At 53.4% G+C, this 21,001-nt stretch overlaps 1 protein-coding gene across 1 annotated transcript in view; it reads left to right on the top strand.

Moving 5' to 3' along the window:
• The window catches only part of TMEM132E (transmembrane protein 132E), a 56,757-nt gene that overhangs the window by 22,321 nt on the left and 13,435 nt on the right, over window positions 1-21,001 (top strand). The gene's annotated exons all lie outside the window — the stretch shown is intronic.

The raw sequence follows: 21,001 nt of genomic DNA, 5'->3' as shown, positions 1-21,001 counted from the left end.
GGATCGGGAGGGTCAGGGTGCAGGATGGTGACGAATGGAGGAGACCGTTCCCTCCTGTTTATCGTCTCCTGGTTTATTCCCTTTGAGGATAAGCCAGTGCTGCATCTCAACCCTGTGTGAACACAGAGTCCCCAGCCGATGGGTACGGGGGCCACCATGGAAAGAGGCTTCAGGGTGACAGACCACTCAGAGCCCGAGGACAGAGGTCATCAGGGCTGGACGGGTTTTCAGGGAACCCCCTCCTATTATTACTGGTGGGGAGACTGAGGCCCAGATGGTACACAGCCTGTCTGAGGTCACACCATACAGAGGTGCTCCCTGGAGGCCAGCTCATGACCCCAAGGCTCAGTCAAGTGTTGCTCTCTTAATCATATTTCATAAGCCTCCACGCCATGCCACAATGGACTGGTTTCAAATTGAGAAAGGAGTATGTCAAGGCTGTATGTTGTCACCCTGCTTATTTAACTTAAATGCAGAGTAAGTACATCATGTGAAATGCTGGGCTGGATGAAGCACAAACTGGAATCAAGATTGTTGGGAGAAATATCAATAACCTCAGACATGCAGATGACACCACCCTTATGGCAGAAAGTGAAAAGGAACTAAAGAGCCTCTTAATAAAAGTGAAAGAGGAGAGTGAAAAAGCTGGCTTAAAATTCAACATTCAAAAAACTAAGATTATAGCATCTGGTCCCATCACTTCAAGGCAAATAGATAGAGAAACAATGAAAACAGTGACAGATTTTATTTTGGGGGGCTCCAAAATCACTGCAGACAGTGACTGTAATCATGAAGTTAAAAAACACTTGCTCCTTGGAAGAAAAGCTGTGACCAATGTAGACAGCATATTAAAAAACAGAGACATTACTTTGTCAACAAAGGTCCATCTAGTCAAGGCTATGGTTTTTCCAGTAGTCATGTCTGGATGTGAGAGTTGGACTATGAAGAAAGCTGAGTGCTGAAGAACTGATACTTTTGAACCATGGCTTGGAGAACTCTCGAGAGTTCCTTGGACTGCAAGGAGATCAAACCAGTCAATCCTAAAGGAAATCAATCCTGAATATTCATTGGAAGGACTGATGCTGAAGCTGAAGCTCCAATAATTTGGCCACCTGATGCGAAGAGCTGACTTATTAGAAAACACCCTGAGGCTGTTTTCCTTCCTCCAGGATCTTCCTGGAGGGGACAACAGAGGATGAGATGGTTGGATGGCATCAACAACTCAAAAGACATGAATTTGAGCAAGCTCTGGGAGATGCTGAAGGACAGGGAAGCCTGGTGTGCTACAGTCCATGGCGTCGCAAAGAGTCAGACACGACCACGTCATGCCAGATTCCGTGGGAAACGGGGATGTGTCCTGTCCCGCCTGCCTCTGCATGGGCATAAAGTGGACAGGACATGCAGTGGACAGCGCAGGTGGTGATGCTGAGCGGACCTTGGCCAGGACCCCAGAGGGAGCCCTCAGGGGCCAGTCCTTCCCTGGTGTGGTCTGTAGCATGCTCCTCCTCTGGCCAGCTCTTCCCTCTGGGTGTCTCCATGCCCTCTGACCCTGCCTTCTTAGCCCCACTGTGGCTCCTCTTCAGTGCCCACCAGTCTCAGCCATGGGCCTCTCTGGGCAGCCCTGCCCTGTGGCATCTCAGCCATGCTCAGAGCCCCGAGTGCCAGGCCTGGCCCCATCCACCATCTCCTTTGGGTTCCCATGACTTCCCCAGGCCTGGTCCCCCTGCTGTTCCCCCATCTCACCCGGTGGAGCTGCCCTCCTTCCATCCAGAGGTCAAAGTGGGACACTTGCCCGTCACCCCCGCTCTCTCCCTCTCCCCCTTCCTCCCTCCCCACGCCTGGCCTTGGATCTGGTCGATTGTGCTGCTTTAGTGAAAGTGAAAGTCGCTCAGTCATGTCCAACGCTTTGCAACCCCGTGGACTATACAGTCCGTGGAATTCTCCAAGCCAGGACACTGGAGTGGGTAGCCTTTCCATTCTCCAGGGGACCTTCCCAACCCCAGGAATCGAACCCAGGTCTCCCACCTTGCAGGCGGATTCTTCACCAGCTGAGCCACAAGGGAAGCCCAAAAATACAGGAGTGGGTAGCCTATCTCTTCTGTAGCGGATCTTCCTGACCCAGGAATCAACCCGGGGTCTCCTGCATTGCAGGCGGATTCTTTACCAACTGAGCTATCAGGGAAGCCCTGTGCTGCTTTAAAGTAACAGCAAAAGTAGTTGTCACTAGCTTGTGCTTACCCACTTCCAAGCATCTTTTTAAGGGCTTTGCACATTAGCTCATTTAATCCTCACAACAGCCCTCCAAGGTGGGTCCCGGTGCTGTCTCCACTTGGCAGACAAGGAAGCAGGCCCAGAGAGGGTGGTAACCTGCCAAAGGTCACACAGCAGCAGTTAAGTGTGGAGCCAAGACCTGGCTCAGGCAGACAGGCCCTGGAGTCTGTGCTCTTCAGAATGAATGGCTTTACGCAAAGGGTCCTCTCCTTCCTCACTGTCACCATGCCGCTCAGGCCCCCCATCTCTCCCCTGGACCACTGCAGTCACATCCACAGTGCTCTGCCTGGTCCCAAGCTCTCCCCTGGGACCACCCTCCTGGAGAACGTCAGTTTTTCTCTTCTTCTTTTTTCCCTTGCCTCGCAGCTTGCAGGATCTTAGGGACTGGAATCCAGGATGTAGCTGTGAAAGCTGAGAATGTTAACCACTAGGCCATCAGGGAACTCAAGAGTGCTTCTTTTCAAATTGAAAATCTGACTAGGTCACCACTGCCCTTCCACCTTTAATAGCTCCTATCTCCCGTTGCGTGTGTTTTGGATGGCTCCTCCGAGCTCGCCTTAGTGATACCTGATGCCCCATGATCTGGCCTTGCCTATTCTCCTGTGTCATCACCCATCTCTGCCTTCTCCCCTCCAAACACACACTCAAAGTGCTCCTCCCACACTAGTGCCTGAACGTACCGAGCTGTCACCCTGCCCCGCTCATCCCTTGCTCCTCCTGGCAGAGCCCTACTCACCTTCCCAGCTGAGGGCTCTGCTGACTCTCCAGGCCAATTCCATCATTCCTCGCTCTGCACACCTTCAGCATCTTAGCTGCCTGTGGATCCGTCCCCCTCGGAGGCTAACCGTGACCTCTCTGTGTCCCACCCGGCCCATGGGAAGCCTTTAAAGGACCAAGTAAAGGAATGAATGCTTCTTGGGGAAGATAAATTCCCAAGTCTAGTGACAATGATTTATTATTTTTTAATTATTATAAATTAAATAAGACTGCAAGGAGATCCAACCAGTCCATCCTAAAGGAAATCAGCCCTGAATAGTCACTGGAAGGACAGATGCTGAAGCTGAAACTCCATTACTTTGGCCACCTGATGTGAAGAACTGACTCATCGAAAAGACCCTGATGCTGGGAAAGATTGAAGGAAGGAGGAGGAGGGGACGACAGAGGATGGGATGGTGGGATGACATCACTGACTTGACGGACACGAGTTTGAGCAAGCCTCAGGGGTTGGTGATGGACCGGGTAGCCTGACGTGCTGTAGTCCATGGGGTCACAAAGAGTCGGACACAACTGAGTGACTGAACTGAACTGAATTATTATAAAATTATTGAATAATGATGATTTGTTATTTTTAATGTTTATTTATTTGGCAGCGTCAGGACTTTATTGCAGCACAGGGGACTGTCATTGCAGGATTCGAGTTCTTTCATTGTGGCGCTTGGACTGTATAATTGCGGCATCAGCTTAGTTGCTCCATGCCACATGGAATCTTAGTTCCCCAACCAGGGATCGAACCCATGACCCCTCCATTGCAAGGCAGATTCTTAACCACTGGACCACCAGGAAAGTTCCTGGCATATTATTAATAGCCCTTGCTGACATGTATCACCAAGCACTTCTGTGCCCAGCTTCACGCACAGGACCTGCATTCGTCCTCAAGGCAACCCATGGAGTGTCTGCTACTGTAGAGGAGCCCTTTAGAGGAGAGATGGCAGAGGCTTAGCGAGGGTGAGCTGCTTGCTCAGGGTCACACAGCTGGAAAGAAGTAGGACAGGTATTCAAAGCCAGGTTTATCTGAGTCTGGAAGCTAAGCTGCAGACTTCTGCTGCCTGCAACCTAGCTGCCCAGAATACCAAGGCGGAGGGCCAGCGAATGCTTAGGCAGCACTGAGAGAGATGTGCCTGTCCCCCGCTGCCTAAAGAGCTGCTTGCATTTCCTTATGTAATCAGCCGCGAAGCCCTAAGTGAGCAGACTCAGGTCCCTCGTCCCTGACTGTCACACGGGCAATTGAGGCCCTCGGAGCATGAACTGTATGATGAGACAGCACGGCTCCAGAACCACGTGGCTCTTCAAAGCTCAGCCCAGCAAAGATGCCTCCTTTTGGAATGAGAGGGGCCTCGGTGGTGGGGTTAGCGGCCCCTTCTGCATTATCCAGAATAGGCTCCAGTGGGCCAGGCTCCCCAAAGACACCCCCAGCCTCAGAGCAGCCTGGCCCTGTCCTGCTGTCCCCCTTGGGCTGCAGGGAGCCGCTCTGTGCCTCCAACAGGCTGTGGCCTTCTCTACAGGCAGAAGGGCTGAGCCAACCCCTCAAAGCCTCCCCTCAGCACCAGGATTCCATGCGCCTAGGAAAGATGTATTAGTCAGCTATGACCATGATAACGCCACATAACATACTGCCCCCAAAATTCAATGGCATAAAATACTACACATTTATTTCTTGCAAGACTTCTGCTGTCTGGGGTTTGGCTGTTCAGGACTGGGATTGGCTGGCAGGACTCCAAGCTGATGTTTACTCCTTTTGTCCATGTTTCTTGCTTCTTTGGACTGTGTGCGACTTGAGGCTTATTATTCTAATGAAAAGGCCCAACTGTGCAAGCACATTTCAAGCCTCTTTGTGTGTGTCATTTGCTAAAATCTCATTGGCCTAGACAAATCCCATGGCAAAGCCCCGAATCAGGACTTGGGGAAGTAAATCCACTCCCCACAGGCTGGGGCAGGGGCATGGCTGTGTCATATTATTGCAAAGCCCAGACGAATAGAGACGATAATTCTGTCTACCAGGCAGGGAGAGAGTGGTCCAGAGTCCGAAGTGGAAAGGGCCCGAGAGGTCACAGGTACAGAAGCTGAGGCCCCAGGAGGGGAGGGGAGGGGCCCATGTCACATAGCAGATGCTAGGCAGAGCTGGGCACGCAGGGCTCTGGTTTGGCTCTGCCTCTCAGGAAAAACTGAGGGGAGGAGAGGAGGGGGCCAACAGAGGAGCAAATGGACTCAGCATTGAAGAGGATATCTTCTGTGCTTATACAGCCTCTTCTGGAATCTAGGGCTGTAGGGACTTCAGAAATGTCTAGGTGGGTATGCCCATCTGATGCCAGGAGCCAGGAGGGTGAAGACTGTGAAGATGTGACATTGAAACCGCTGTTCCCATCCGGCACTCAGAGCAGACGTCATTCACTGATTGTCGCTCTCTTTTTCCCTGAGTGAGGGCTCAGATTCCGAACCACTCTCAGCTCAGGTTCTATTATAGCAGCCCAGACAGTCTTCCTGGAAGAGGTGGGATTTCAGCATCTTTTAAATTGGTGGGTGAATCACAGTGAGTGGAAGTGGGGAAAGCGTGATCTGGACGTGGAGTTTGGGGGGATGTCTGGGGAGCGTCCTGTGCTCGGTTTTGCACATGGGCTGGGGGACCAGCCTCTCTGCTGTCTCAGCACTCTCATAACAGGTGCTGGGCAAGGACAGAGGAGGGGATGGATTAAAGCAGGGTGAAATGGGGATGGGAGAAGGAGGAAGGGGAAGGCGACTGTGAGCAGAAATGGGGGGTGAGCTGGGGAAGGGGTCTGCTGGTCAGGAGTTGAGCCCGGGGCAGGGAGCCCAGGCCAACCTGCTAGGTTGTTGAGATAACAGAAGCTCAGGAAATTAATCATAGTGCTTGCTTCTCAACGCTGTGTATCAGCCCCTTGCGGCAGCAGCTTTATCCATCTCCCCTGCTTTTGCCCCGCTATCTTGAGGGTATATGGCAGGGAGGGGATAGGGAGACAGGGCCAGGCACCACCTCCTGATGTCTCTCCCCGCTGCTCAAGAACCCTAGCGGCTCCCCATCATCCATGGCATGGTGGACAGACGTTCAAAGGCGTAGGAGCCATTATTTCCTAGGTGGAAATTCGCGACTACCAAAGCTGATGGTGATGCCTGTGAATCCTCCCTGTGCTGGGCCTGGATGCTTCCATGGAGCCTCAGAGCTCCACAGAATACAGTTTGAAAATCCCTAGGATGAAATCCACAGATGCCTCTGCCTGGCATTCGAAACCCTGTGCTCCCTGATGCCCACCCAGTCTCAGCTCTCCCTGGGACATGGCACTCAATCCAAAGCGGCCGTTAACCCCCCTGGCCCCTTTGCCACGCTCTTCTCTCCACCTGAAAGGTCCCCAACACATCCAGGCAGCTGTTGAATTCCCGCTTATTCTTCAAGACCCTATGGTCCCATCCCTTCTCCTCCTCCTCCTTCCTGCATTGCTTGTGTAGGCATCTGACCCTTCTTCCCATGCCCAGGGAGCTCTTCTCTTCTGGGAAGCCTTACAGCACTTCCTACCTTGTAGCATGGTTATTTATGTACTTGTCTGGCCTCGCTGTTAGCCAGCAAATTCCTTAAGGGCAGAAACCATCTTCTTTATCTCTGTCTCCCTGGGCAGTTCCCAGCAGGGTCTTGCGCGGAGAAAGGGCTGAATAAATATTTATTTGTTGACTATCTTTATCGAGGGTTGGTTACTATACGGTACTAGGCAGTCAGGCTGCAGAGTGAAGGGCCCGCTGCCTGCCCGCAGCAAGGCTTCAGTCTACGAGAAAGCAGAGGACTCGCCTGGTGGTCCAGGAGTTAGCACTGTGGAGCAACTGAGCCCCGCGCCACAACTACTGAAGCCCGCGTGCCTAGAACCCATGCTGCTCAACAAGAGAAACCACCTCAGGGAAAATCCTATGCACCGCAGCTGGAGAGCAGCCCCTGCTCACCACAACTAGAGAAAGCCCACACACAGCAACCAAGACCCAGTGCAGCCTAAATAAGTTATTTAGGAAAAACTAAGAGAAAGCAAAACCTGTAAATGAACAGTACAAAGGGGAAGAAAAGTCCAGCACGATGTAGGCAGGCGGGTCTTTACCCCTGAGCCATCAGGGAAGCCTATTAGACCGTGACGGTCTTGAGCAAACCAAGACAGACTGGTGCCCTGGGCATTCTGCAGAAGGTGAATGGGAGCCCAGGTCTCTCCTTGCAGGTGGTGGTTCCCTGGTCCTTGAGTTTCTTCCAACACACACACACACACACACCCTTTCCTCCTTCCCAACTGCCTAAGTGCAAGGGAAAAGGCTTCCATCTCAGGACTGCTGTCAAGACATTTGGGATGGTTCTGTGGACCAGCAACAAAATCTTACTTCATAATCGTGCCTGAAGCTCCAATACTTTGGCCACCTGATGAGAAGAGCCAACTCATTAGAAAAGACCCTGATGCTGGGAAAGATTGAGGGCAGGAGGAGAAGGGGGCGACAGAGGATGAGATGGGTGGATGGCATCACTGACTCAGTTGACATGGCTTTGAGCAAGCTGGAAGAGAGTGAAGGACAGGGAAGCCTGGCGTGCTGTGGTTCATGAGGCCGCAAAGAGTCGGACACGACTTAGCAACTGAGCAACAGCAACAGTCATGCCCACCTGCAGTGCCAGTCTGAGAACACAGTTTATTTGATCGCCTGGTCTCCAACCTCCAGGCTCCAATGCTCCTTCTCAATGAGGTCAGGGAACTCAGAGGGGCCGGTGGGGCCTCACCCCAGCTGTGTGTCCCTGGGCAAGCCCCTTAGCCTCTCTGAGCTTTGGGTTCCTTCATAGGCAAAAGCACGGATGCTAGTCCCCAGGGTTATCAGTGAGGAATCTGGGACCCAGTCCAAGTGCCTCCTCTCCATAAGCAGCCTCTAAATATGAACCCTGGGCCCACCTTCCACCACCCTCCACCACCCTCCACCACCCTCCACCACCCTCCACCTCCAGAGTGTGTGTGGGGGGCTGCTGTTGGCTACAGCCCTGACCCCCGACCTGATGGAATGAGCTAGAACAGTGATGTGGTTCTCCAGCTTCCCCTAGAGCCTTCCCCACAGGAGCAGCAGGGGGAGGAGAGTGTGTGTGTGAAGAGGGAGGCCCAGCTCCAAACCCACCCCCACTCACCGCAGGCGCACTCAGGAACACTCTCCCTCTCTCTCTCTCACACACACACACTTTCTTTTTCTGTTGTTTGCGGCTAATTGTTTATTAGGAGATGCAGGCGGCTGCGCCAGTGGGAAGGCTCAGCTTGCTCCGCTATAATTAGGATAATGCACATTAGTCATTTAGTGAAACTCGGAGAGCAGCCCCCTCCCCCGGGCTCCCCTCCCCCACCGCTCCTGCTGCAGCCCCTGGCTGGGTTGTACCGGTTTGCCCAGGTTCCTGGGTTGTGGGGGGCGGGCGGTCCTGGGCCTGGGCCCCCAGCCCCCAGCCTCCGTCCTATACCCACCCCTTATCCCCTGCCCTCTGCTCACCTCCTCCTCCACCCACTGGCCACCCACTCAGATGGAGTTACCTCCTCTCTGTCCCCCACCACTCTCCCCGCACCGCTGTTCCCTCCCACCTCCTGCCATCCTTGCCTTATTTCTGCTCTTTCTCTCTCCCTCCCCAAGCCCTCCCTAGCAGCCTGACCAGTGGTCTGGTTAGGTCGGTCAGTGAGCAGGTCAAGGCCGGGTTTCCTTGCCCTTGGGGTGGGGCTGGTCCTCCTGGGTGGGGTGACCCCCCTCAGGCTTGCTCCCTTTGAGGGTACCCCGCCCCTGCCCCGCAGCTGTCCACCCCTCTTCCCTGCCCGAGGCCCCTGATGCTTGCTTGCTCAAGGACTGGACTGGCAAAGGCAGCCCTTTGTCTTGAAAGGGCCCGTCCCACGTCAGTGAGGCTCCGTCCCTCACTCACTCAGGGAGGGGCTTTCTGAAGTGGGGGCAACCAGGCTGCAGGAGAGGTGAGTGTGTTTGAGGTGAAGGCGGGGCTGAGTCCCCATACAGCCTTTTGCGGCACTGAAAAGGCATCACATTCGGCCCACTAGGTGGGGCAGACTGAAGTCTGGGGCCCGAGGTCGTGCCCCGGCCTTGCGGGTGGTCACCGGGGCCAGCGGTGAGGATGGGGTCCCTCCAGATTTTCAGAAGTAAATGAAAGAGCTGTTCCAGGTCGGGAGGGGGGCGGTGAGCGATGCTTGCCTGAAAATACAGGCCTCCTTGTCTTCAGGAGCCTGTTTTGAGCCTCTGGTTCTGATCGTGAGGTCACAGACGCCGACAAAGAGACAGACATGTGCTCACAACTCACAAGGGCAGGCTCACGGAGCAGGCACGAGGGAGGTGGCCACCCTCAGCCCAGGTTCACCGTCTGAGTGGTCCATTTCTCAAGGTGCTCACCTCCCAGCAAGTCCACAGCCTCACCTCCTGGGCTGCCCTTTCTCACCCTCCCTCTATGTTGTGGGTCCCAAGGCTCTGCACCTCGGTGTCATGTATGAAAGTGAAAAAGTCACTCAGTCGTGTCCGACTCTTTGCAACCCCATGGACTATGCAGTCCATGAAATTCTCCAGAACATTGGAGTGGGTAACCATTCCCTTCTCCAGGGGATACTCCCAACCCAGGGATCGATCAGACTGGGGTCTGCTGCACTGCAGGCATATTCTTTACCAACTGAGCTATCAGGGAAGCAGCTTACAGGATTCCGTGAGAGCAGAAGCTGGAGGGGAAGGAATGATCTCAGCCCAACCAGTCTCTCGGGACCAGGAGACATTTCCTCAATCTCCCATTGGGATTGCTTCTGTCTAGCATCAAGGCTCTGGGGCCGGTAAGAAGATGCTTCTGGGAGAAGCAGTGGAATAAGAACCCTGTTCCCCTGGGCCTGTGGCCTACTTTACTGTGTACCCAGCAGATCTTCCTTCCATCCTGGAGCCTCAGGTGCCCTCCCCCAGGCCCAGGAGCAGGACTAGACAGCACACAGGGAAAAATCCAGCACACAGGGGCTGTCCCAGGAGCACCTCCTTGGGGGCCCGTGGCTGCCTGATCTTCCAGTGCCCTGGTCCTCTTTTGACCCTCAGGAAGCATCCCTACCTCCCACCTTAGCTGAGTTTGGTTCCTTCTTTCATCCACCAGCATCTATTCCTTCCCTCCTCTCTTTTTCACCTGTATCTTTCTGATTTCCTGCAGTATCTGGTGCAGTGGAATGATGGATTTTAGGCTGTGAAAGCAAAAGGTCAGGAGAGGAGAGATGGCCAGGTCAGGAGAGACAGCCCAGGATAGGGCCACCCCAGCCATTGTTCATTCATTCATGGCTCTGTGCAGGGTGCCAGGGAGAAAGAAAGCAACAAGGCACCCGCCCTTAGTGGCATGCCAGTCAGCCACCTGTCAAAGCATGAGATGATTAGGGTAGGGGTCCATGCATGGGGAAGGGGAGCCCGTCACTGAGTTTCCAAGATCTCCAGGCCTGGACTCAGGAGGCTGTGTGGGGATCCATTTAATGATGAAGATAGTAGCACCCAAACAATAGCTAACATTTCAAGCCTAACTGAGTGTTAGGCTTCCCAAGTGGTGCAGCGGTAAAGAGTCCACCTGCAATCCCGAAGATGTGGATTCAATCCCTGGGTTGGGAAGGTCCCCGGAGAAGGAAATGGCAGCCCACTCCAGTATTTCTTGCCTGGCAAATCCCATGGACAGAGGAGCTGGCAGGCTGCAGTCCACAGGGTCGCGAAAGAGTCAGACACGACTTAGCAACTAAACAACAACAGCTGGGTGTCAGGCACTGTTGAAATGCTTTACTTCCTATAACACTAGCATTTAATTATCAAAGTAACCCTCTCAGAGAGGCATCTCTGACTTTCCTGGTGGTCCAGGGGTTAAGAATCCACCTGCCTATGCAGGGGACCCAGGTTCAGTCCCTGGTCCGGGAAGATTACACATGCCACGGGGTAACTAGGCCCACGGGTGACAACCACGAAGCGCAAGCACCCTCGAGCCCAAACTCTGGGATGAGAGAAGCCAGCTCAACAAGAAGCCCAAGACTGCAGCTAGAGAGTAGCCGCCACTCTCTGCAAGTAGAGGAAGCCCATGCGTAGCAGCAAAGACCAGCACAGCTAGAAATTAGTAAATATTTTTAACAGTTAAGTTAAAAAAGAGACTGCTGTCACCTCGTTTTGCAGTTTTTCAATGTGAAAGTGAAAGTGAAAGTAAAAGTCACTCAGTCGTGTCCACCTCTTTGCAATCCCATGAACTGTATAGTTCATGGAATTCTCCAGGCCAGAATCCTGGAGTGGGTAGCCTTTCCCTTCTCTTCTCCAGGGGATCTTCCCAACCCAGGGATCAAACCCAGGTCTCCTGCACCGCAGGCAGATTCTTTACTAGCTGAGCCACCAGGGAAGCCAGGAAATCCAATAGAAGGATGTTAGGCCTCTTGGCTAAGGTCACACAACTTATAAATGACAGAGCCTGTCTGACCCTCAGTTGCTTTATCTGTAAAATACGGGGGAAGGGGCCCTGCCATCCTTCAGTTAAGACTCCCGGGAGTTCCCAGGCAGATGGCCGGAAAGGACCTGGCCAATCACCCAGTGCTGTTGGAACTAAGCAGGCCAACGTGGGGGAAGGGGGCCCCTCCTACTTGCCCCTCCCCCAGCTCACTATTCCAGCGTTGTGCCCCTGCCCCATGGGGGATGGGACAGTATTGGGAAGCTGCTGCCCCAGGATTTGCAGCCTCCAAGGAGGCAGCGGGAGCCCCTGGGGGTTACAGGGGCCACTGGAGACCCTGCCCCTGCCCCCGCCCCTGCAGTGAGTTATTAACATATACTCACTGAATGGAAGTCCTCCCCACCAGCTCCTGCTGCTCCCAGCCCAGCCCAGGCTGCCGGCACACAGGGGCCCTCAGTGCTGGGGACACAGGGGCTAGAGGACAGGGAGCCTCCAGGTTGATGGGGGACACACAGCCCTGCCCCAAGGGCGCTGCTTTGGGAAGGGGTAGAGCTAAGTGGAGGAGGGAGGTGCAGGGGTGCTTGGAGTGGGGGTGGACATCTGTCTCGGGCCCCACACCTCAGGGATCCTCCCTCTCCTCTGCTGGACTCCTTCTCCAAGGGGTGGATTATCACCGTCCCACCTCAAGTGGGGTCTTGCCTATATGGACCAGCCTATAAAGCATCTTTGTCAACTTGAAAAGAGACAGAAGCAGCCTCGCACTAGGCACTGGGTTTGATGAGCAGGGGTGGGGCTGGGTTTCAGCATCTTTGTGCAAGACCCAGACTGCTCTAGATTACATAGAAGCCCTATCTTAGCGTAGGGGTGGGGGTGGGGGGCGTGTTTGGGGCCTGCTGGGCCCAGCTGTCACCTCCCTTTTATCCAGCCATCCCTGCCTGGATGAGAACCCACCAGGATTCCCTGCACACATGGCTCCTGCCCAGCCCGAGGTCACCCAGGTGGCAGGCAGGGCAGGGACTAAGCCTCTTCTCCCAGATGAGGACACTGAGGCCCAGAGGGAGGAGGAAGCTGCTAAGGTCAGGTTCCTGGGCTGGGTTCCAGGGACCCCAACACCGAGCCCTCGTTCCAGCCTCGATGCCACTCTCCAGGTCCTCGGGACATTCTGCTCCATGTGCCTGTCACCTCAGCACTTGTCCTGTTCAACTTAACAGATGTTGGCAGGGAACCTGCCAGGAGCTAAAAAAAGCAGGTCAGCACTTCCCTCCTCTCAGAACCAAAGAACCAGTAAGTGATGAATGAATGAATGAATAAGCACTGAGCACTGACTCTGTTCCAGAAACTATGCCAAGTAATCTGCTTATTTAGTCATGACAACTCTATGAAATAGAGTCTATTACACTCATTTTGGGCTTCCCTGATAGCTCAGCTGGTAAAGTATCCACCTGCAAAGCAGGAGACTCCAGTTCAGTTCCTGGGTCAGGAAGATCCCCTGGAAAAGGGAACGGCTACCCACTCCAGTATTCTTGGGCTTCCCTGGTGGCTCAGACTGTAAAGAATTCGCCTGTAATGCAGGAAACCTGGGTTGGATCCCTGGGTTGGGAAGATCCCCTGGAGGAGGGCGTGGCGACTCATTCCAGGATCCTTGCCTGGACAATTCCCGTGGACAGAGAAGCCTGGAGGGCTATAGTCCATGGGGTCGAAAAGAGTCGGAGACGACTAAGCACAGCACAGCACATCCTCATTTTACAAATGTGGCAATAGAGGCTCCGAGAGGTTATATAACAGACTCAAGTTTACACAGCCAAGAAGTGTCAGGTCTGGGATTTGTATGTGAGTTTGTGTGGCTCCCAAACCACATAGATTCTTCTCCCTTTTATTTTTTAATTTCCTTATTTTTTTTTTTTAATTCTTGGAACAGCTTCAAACACTTTCCTTCATTTTTAATGACATTTATTGTTTTCTTTCTAATTTTACAAGCAATACATGTTCTTTGCAGACAACTAGAAATACATAAAAGCATAAAGTAAAAAATAACCATCGTGCATAATCCTCACCCCCAGAGATAACCACCATTAGCATTTTGATGTATTTCCTCCCAGTGTCTACATATTTTTATAAAAAATTGATATGCTGCCATATTGCCAGTTTTGCATCCTCCTTTGTTTAGTTCAAACTATTAGGGGAGCATTTTCCCACCTGAGCAAATATTTTTTGAAAACCTCCATGCTCAGGTGCTTGCTTTTATTGAACGATACCCTGCTTTTAGGCATTTAGCTTGTCTCTAATTTTTTGCTAATAAGCATAGCATTGTGGTGAATATCTTTCAGCATAAATCTTTGAACCAGTTTCTGCTTAATAGATTCCCAAAGGCAGAGTTACTGGGGCAAGGAGCATGAATGATTTCAAAGCCTTCAAAACATATTTTGAAATTGCGTTCTAGAAAGTTTGCCCAGTTAACCCCCCAGTAATGGGTCATGTGAACATCTTATATGTTAAAGCCCTTACTGACACTACGTATCACTAATTTAAAAAACAAAGTCTTTCTCAAGATGTAGGTTTTTCCTACTCCAACACTCACTTTGGAGTAACTAGTACGTGTGTGTGTATGTGTTAGTTGCTCAGTCATGTCCGACTCTTGGCAGCCCCACGGACTATAGCCCACCAGGCTCCTCTGTCCATGGAATTCTCCTGGCAAGAACACTGGGGTGGGTAGCCTATCTCTTCACCAGGGGATCTTCCTGACCCAGGGATCGAACCTGTGTCTCCTGCATTGCAGGCAGATTCTTCACTGTCTGAGCCACCAGGGAAGCCCGGTAACTAGTACTGCTGCTGCTGCTACTGCTGCTAAGTTGCTTCAGTCGTGTCCGACTCTGTGCGACCCCGTGGACTGCAGCCTACCAGGCTCCTCCATCCATGGGATTTTCCAGGCAAGAGTACTGGAGTGGGGTGCCATTGCCTTCTCCTAGTAACTAGTACATTTGTTCCTAAATCATCATTTTGCTGATGGGGAAATAGGGCCTCAGAATGCAGAAATGACGCGCTTGCACTGGATCAGATCCACCCATCAGCCAGGCATCCCTCCTCTCTCTTCTAGTTCTTCAGGGTCTCAGTGGAGTTTCCTCCAGTGCCAACTCCTGGGCCAGGGGAGTGTACTCTGCAGGTCATACCCCTCCTGTGGGCCTGGAGGTCAGGGTTAGGAGGGGTCACTGGATATAGCCCATCCATGGGCTCTTGATTCTGGACCACATGGCCTCCAGTATTGTCAAACCCTGGTTCATGTGCCCAATATCCAGTAAGGCCAAACAAACTAAAATGTTGGCATTTGGGGCAGAGAAAGTTTCATTGCTAGGGCCAAGCAAGAAGAATAGGCGGCTTGTGCTCAATAGACCCAAATTCCTGAATGGCTTTCAGGCGAGGATTTTTAAAGATGATTTAAGGGAGAGGTTTGGAGGATGGGTGATCAGCTCATGGACCTTCTTCTGATTGGTTGATGGTGAGGTAATAGGGTGATGTTTTGGGAATCTCAACCTTCTAGTCCTAGCCACTCTGGGATTTGCGTGCTTGTGGTCAGCATATAGTCACCATCGTCCACCTGGGTCAGGAGGGGAGTCTTAGTTTCTGCAGAACAATTCAACAACATGCATCAGACTGTTATTTTCATCCTTGCAGGAGGACCCAGGAGCTCTGTGACTCTATTCTCTGAATCATTAACTGCTTGTGCCTGCTCTTTAGAACTCAGGGAAGATTTCCCCGAGTTCCAACTGGGAGACTGAAGCCTTTTTCCTACAGACAAGAAACGAGGGGGCAGGGAGAGGCTTTTGTACCCAGAAGGGTGCTGCAGGGTCCTGCTCAGTTTCACCAGCATTCTCACCACCTGCGTCAACCCCGCCTCTTGCTTCCTCTCTTCTGTCATTCATCCGCCTGTAGATTTGGCACCAGTGTGTGCCTGGCACTGTTCTAGGCTCTGGATGCTTCATCCTGCACCGTCAGCACTGCCACATGATGGCATGCCGGTCGCAACCCTTCAGCATCTCCCAATCCCTCCTGCTTAGTGCCCTGTGGTCCAAATGATAATGGCAATGCCTGGGAGGCTTAATAAGCTACAAGGGACCAGATCTCTCCCCTGAACACTGTGACTGTGTCACCCTGGGTCCAGCTCTTCTAGAATCTGTTTGCTGTGGCTGTTTTATTTTCTGTGGCTGAGTCTTACATTCAGGCAAGTTCAAGAGTAAGTGTTGAAGGATCCCTAAGCACCAGACATTGGGTGTGGTGCTTACATACACACACACACACCCAAAACACACGTGAGCAGGCCCTCTCCCAGCACAAACTTGCATCCTCTGGCCTTGCTGACATGCCCTGCTGTGACCCCACAGCCTCAAATTTATAAAGCTAATAACAATCTTTTTTTTTTTCTGATTTGCAAGTGATTAGTTTTAATTTGGGGACAATTAGAGATAGAAGCAGGAGGCATCTGATCTTGATTAGAGACAGGGAGATGGCCAGAGGTGCCCCCTCTCCTGGCCCTAGCCTCCACGCAGATTCATTTATAGATTTGGAAGGAGGTGGCCTTTGTGTCTGGGGAGAAGGTATGACGCATATCTGGGGGTAGCAAAGGCCCCTACTGCCCTCCTAGACACCTAGGGCCAGGCTGAGGTGAAAAGGGAGGGCCTATGTCCCAGCCGACGTCCCTAAGCAGGTGCCCCAAGCCTTAGAAAAGGATAGAATTGACATTCGTTAAGCACATACACACACCTACGTGTGTACCAAGCCATGCACTATGTGAAACTGGTTAAGTCCAGTGTCTGCCCAGATCCCAAGCCAGGTGGAAAGGTGAAAGCATAAATAAGTACCTGCCCGCTGGTCCTGGAGGTGACTTGAGAGACAAAGAGCCACGTGGACCAGCATCCTGCCCACTCCACCCTCCAGGGAGCATTCACAGAGGTGACCAATGAAACACAACATCGATTTTGCATTTCAGGGCCAAGCTCCAGATCAGCCGGAGCTGGAGCGGCACAGAACAATTAACCACCCAGGTGGTGGCAGCAGAGATATCAGGAAGGCTTCAGGGAGGAGGTGATGCCTGAGCCAGGCATGGCAGAATGCGGGGTCCTCACTCCCCCACCCCCACACCCTGTGCAAATCTCCTCTTCGGTGCTGGTGGGGTCCAGTGTCGTTCTCGCTCCAGTGATGCCTCAGTCTCTTTCTGGAACAAGAGGGGAAGGATGAAGCCTGCTGCCTCCCAGCTGGGCATTGTCCTGAAGCGGCCTCAAGGATGGTGCTCCCAAGGGTCCCCAAGCCTGGGCAGGTTCAGAGCCCAGGGGAGGGGGCGGGAGATTGATGGAGGTCGGGGGATGGGAGTTCAGACCTCTTACATTCACAGACACCCCATCCTTAGTTACTGTCTGAGCCACCAGGGAAGCCCCATCCTTAGTCCCCAAATGGTAAAGACCTGGATGCACCCTCCCGGGGCTGTGGGAGGAAGGAGTGAGCTCAGCTCAGCTGGGAAGGGTCCCAGGCCAGGCACAGTCGTGGGAGGGGGCTGGGAATGTACCATCATTATCACCGAAGGAAAAAGCTGCATGATTCCCGGGATTTCCCTGGTGGTCCGGTGGTTAAGACTCCACAGTTCCAACACAAGGGCTGCAGGTTCGATCCCTGGTAGGGGAACACACGCCAAGCATCCAAGAAGAAAAACTGCATGGTTCCAGCCTGTCTTCCTCCGCCACCCCCCTTACAGTGACTCCACATCTCACTGGGGAAACTGAGACTGTGAGGGGCGGAAATAGCCCATCCCTCCTATCATTAACCTGCTTGGGCTGCCAGAACAGGGTGGCAAAGCTCAGGAACTTACGTCCTTGCAGTTCGGGAGGCTGGAAGTCTGGGCTCAAGGTGATGGCAGGGTGGGTTCCTTCTGAGGCCTCACGCTGTGCCCTGTAGACGTCCGCCTTCTCTGTGGGTCTTCGTCTCGTGTGTGTCTGTGTCTTAATCTCCTCCTTTAAGTCCACCGGTTCTACTGGATTAGGGCCCACCCGTATGACCTCATTTTAATTTAATCACCTCTTTCAAAGATCGCCATCTCCGAACACTGTTACATTGTGAGGTGTCGGGGGGTTGGGACTTGGACGTATGAATCTTGGAGGGGGCACAACTCAGCCCGTAATGCTGATGGTGAGATAATGCTGATGGTGAGATATGATGAGACGGGGAGAACCGCCTTCCCAGGGAAACAGCAACGGGGTCAGGAGCAGATTTTGCAGGCCCAAGGCTGTGTGGATGGTGGGGTGGGCAGGGGAGAATCCAAGTGATGCTGCTCGGGGAGGGGAGGCCACTGACAGGAAGACAATACCGTCTGGTCCACAGGGCGAGCCGAATCAGAAGTCAGCTGGTGGAGTTTGGGGTCTGGCAAGTCGAGCGGAACCAATGAGAGCCGGGGCAGTAGGGGTTCAGAACAACCTGTCAAGGGGTGCCTGCTGTGGGGCTTGACAGACAGGTGTGTTCCCAGCTCTATGTGAGCACGAGTGTGTGTGTGTGTGTGTGTGTGTGTGTATGCTTCCCACTAGACTGGAGGGAGTTGAGCTGTTTCCAAGGCAGGGTGAATCCAGGCCAGCACATCCACCCCTGCAGGACCCCTTCCCGCCTCAGGACCTAGCTCGAATTGGAGGCCAGTGTGCACGTCGGCACACGCACATGTGCACGCACATTCACACACCGCGTCCCTGAAAACTTGATCTGTTGGCAGCTCCACTGGTCTCCCCTTCCTCCCCGCAGCCCCACCAGACTGCTTCAGGGCCTTCCCCACCTCCCTGGGGAAACTGAGGCCCAGAGAGATCAAGCCACCTCCTTTAGGCTCCAGAATCAGTGAGCGGAGAGCATAGATTAGCGCAGGGGTCTCGGGGACACCCCCATCCCCGCTCAGCCCACAGAAAGTCCTCAGGGCCCCAGAGGATAGAATGATTCATGGTGGTGATGGGGGGGGGGGGACAGTGTTTGTGTGTCATGATGCCATCAGTACACTGTGGTACCCTAACACTACCTTTCCTGGCTCCCTTTTCTAAATGCTAGTTGGTTTCTTAAGGTAAGTTGCTTCCTGTTTCAGAAGCACAGTCTCCTTATCTGCAAGGTTGCTGGGAAGGGTCAGGAGTCCCAAGCCTAGGGCCAGCAACCCTCTGCCCACTGGCCATCAGGTCTCCCCTGGAAGCCCCATTGAGGGTGCTCTCATTAGCCCGTGGTTTTCCAGTTGGTCCTGAGAGGTTCATTCAGAGAACTGCATTCGTCCAACTAAAATCTGTTGAGGGTGGAGGAGGGCAGGCAAGCATGTTTTTCCAATCCCTTCCTCCATGCCCCTCTGCGTCTGCTACCCATCTGACGGTCCCACCCCAACTGTGCCTCCAGGGGGTCCAGATGGCCAGCCCTCAGGTTGGGACAGTGAGCGGGTCAAAGGGGACTAAGTGCCACTTAGCAGCCTTCGGGGTCTCCTGGGGATGATAAGCGAGGCAGGGGTGGTGGTTCTGCCATCCATGTCCCTGCCCTGTCCACCCAGCCCGAGCATGGTCCTGACAGCCGCTGCCCTGCTCCAGCCCCGCAGGACGGGGACGGTGGCCTCTCCCCGTCTCAGCTCAGTACCCACAGGCCCTGGACATCCCATCACGTGGAGCAGTGCCCCACCCCTCCCCCTTGGTCTTTCAGCTCCCCTCAACATCTCCATGAGGGGCTTGATGTTACCACCTCAATTTTAGAGATGGAAACTGAGGCTCAAAGTAGGAAACAAGTTGCCGTTTGAGTGTGGCGAGGATAAGCCTTGAATTTGAGTCTCGAAGCTTCTGTCTGACTGCTTCCTGCTACTTCCAAAGCAGTTGGTTGGCTGTGTGCCCTGGCCCAGGTCACCATCTCAGATCCCACCTGTGTGCCTGGGACCAGCCCCTCCACACACACACCTTCTCAGAGACTCCAGTGGTAACCATCGGGCAGGGATTCCAGGCGCCAGCCAGGAAGGCTCTGTCATCTCTCCAGACACCTTCCCATCCTCATCTGGGACCCGGCCCCCACCTCCACTTGGTGTAAATCAATCGTGATTTGTTAAAGGCTTGCTGAGTGCAAGGCCTCACAGATAACTGTCCCACCAGACAGGATGAGAGGTCCCCACAGAGAAGGGCAGAACTCTGAAGAAATTCCCAGGAGTGGAGGTCATATCTTGGAGGGCTTCGTGGAGGAGGCGCCATTTGAGCAGGGCCTTGGAGGAAGGTTTGGATTTGGACGTGGGCAGATAGGAAAGGAGAGAATCCAATGCAGAGGGCACAGCATGCGCATAGGAGGTGAGATAAGGCAGCATCATGCTAAGTCGCTTCAGTCGTGTCCAGCTCTGTGCAGCCCTATGAACTGTAGCCTGCCAGACTCCTCTGTCCAAGGGATTCTCCAGGCTAGACTACTGGAGTGGGTTGCCATGGCCTTCTCCAGGGAAGGCAGCATCAGCAAGCACTAAAGCCAGAAGTTGTTTCGTTATGCTAGCAGCAGGGGCTTGGGAAGAGGAATGCTGGGGAATGGGAAGCCTAGAGCCCCATTAGAGGACCCTGAATGCCATGCTCAGGCGCAACGTGAGTTTGAATTTTATTCTGTAAGAAGGAAGAAGAGAGTCTTTCACAGTACACACGTGTGCGTCGTGTTGCATGAATTACAGGGGGATTTCTTGATTCTCAAAAACGACCACACAACAGCAAGAGTGAAGAACGCAGCTCAGAGGTCCGTCGGGAGGTCCAGAACTGACTTTCAAACCTCAGACCTCCCCATATTGGTCCTTCTTGTCCCCTGACAGTGTCCAACAGGTGCTGAGCTGGGAATGGGGAGCCAAGAATTGGTGTCTGGGGGAGACAAATCCTTCTGGCTGTGATGCAGGGAGGGGATGAGAGAAGAGCCGGAGAGAGGACAGACCCAGTTAGATTCTGTTATGTTGTCATAACAACAAGAGGGAAGCCAAAGCTGGAGCAGGAACCTGGGGAGGGGGCCAGCAGTAGGATTTGAACCTGCGCCCACCTGGCTTTCAAACCCAGAAACAGAGCACCAAGAGGTGGATTTGCTAGAACCTGGCGCAATCCTGCGAGGATGGGGAGAGGGGCCAAGAGGAGGGAGAAGTCAAGCCCAAGAACCCGAGGCCCCCGCTTGGGTTTGGGGAGTGGCAATCCACTTCCCTGTGTGTATCTGTGGGCTGGCAGGGCTTCCCAGGTGGGTCAGTGGTGAAGAATCCACCTGCAATGCAGGAGATGTGGGTTCGATCCTTGTGTCGGGAAGATCCCCTGGAGAAGGAAATGGTAATGCACTCATGTATTCTTGCCTAGAAAAATCCCATGGACAGAGGAGCCTGGTGGACTATAGTACATGGGGTCACAGCTTAGCAACTGAGCTTGCATGTAAGCTTAAAGGGAGTGGGGAGGGCCGCGTGGAAGCCCTGGGGACCCTGTGCCACCGGAGGCAGCCGGAGCCATAAAGCCTTGGGTCTGAAAGCCAGGTGGCCCCAGGTTCGAATCCTACTGCTGG

Source organism: Capricornis sumatraensis, chromosome 8 (genome assembly GCF_032405125.1).
Source record: "Capricornis sumatraensis isolate serow.1 chromosome 8, serow.2, whole genome shotgun sequence".
In the NCBI taxonomy this organism is placed as follows: Eukaryota; Metazoa; Chordata; class Mammalia; order Artiodactyla; family Bovidae; genus Capricornis; species Capricornis sumatraensis.
This window is presented reverse-complemented; position numbering and strand designations above follow the sequence as displayed.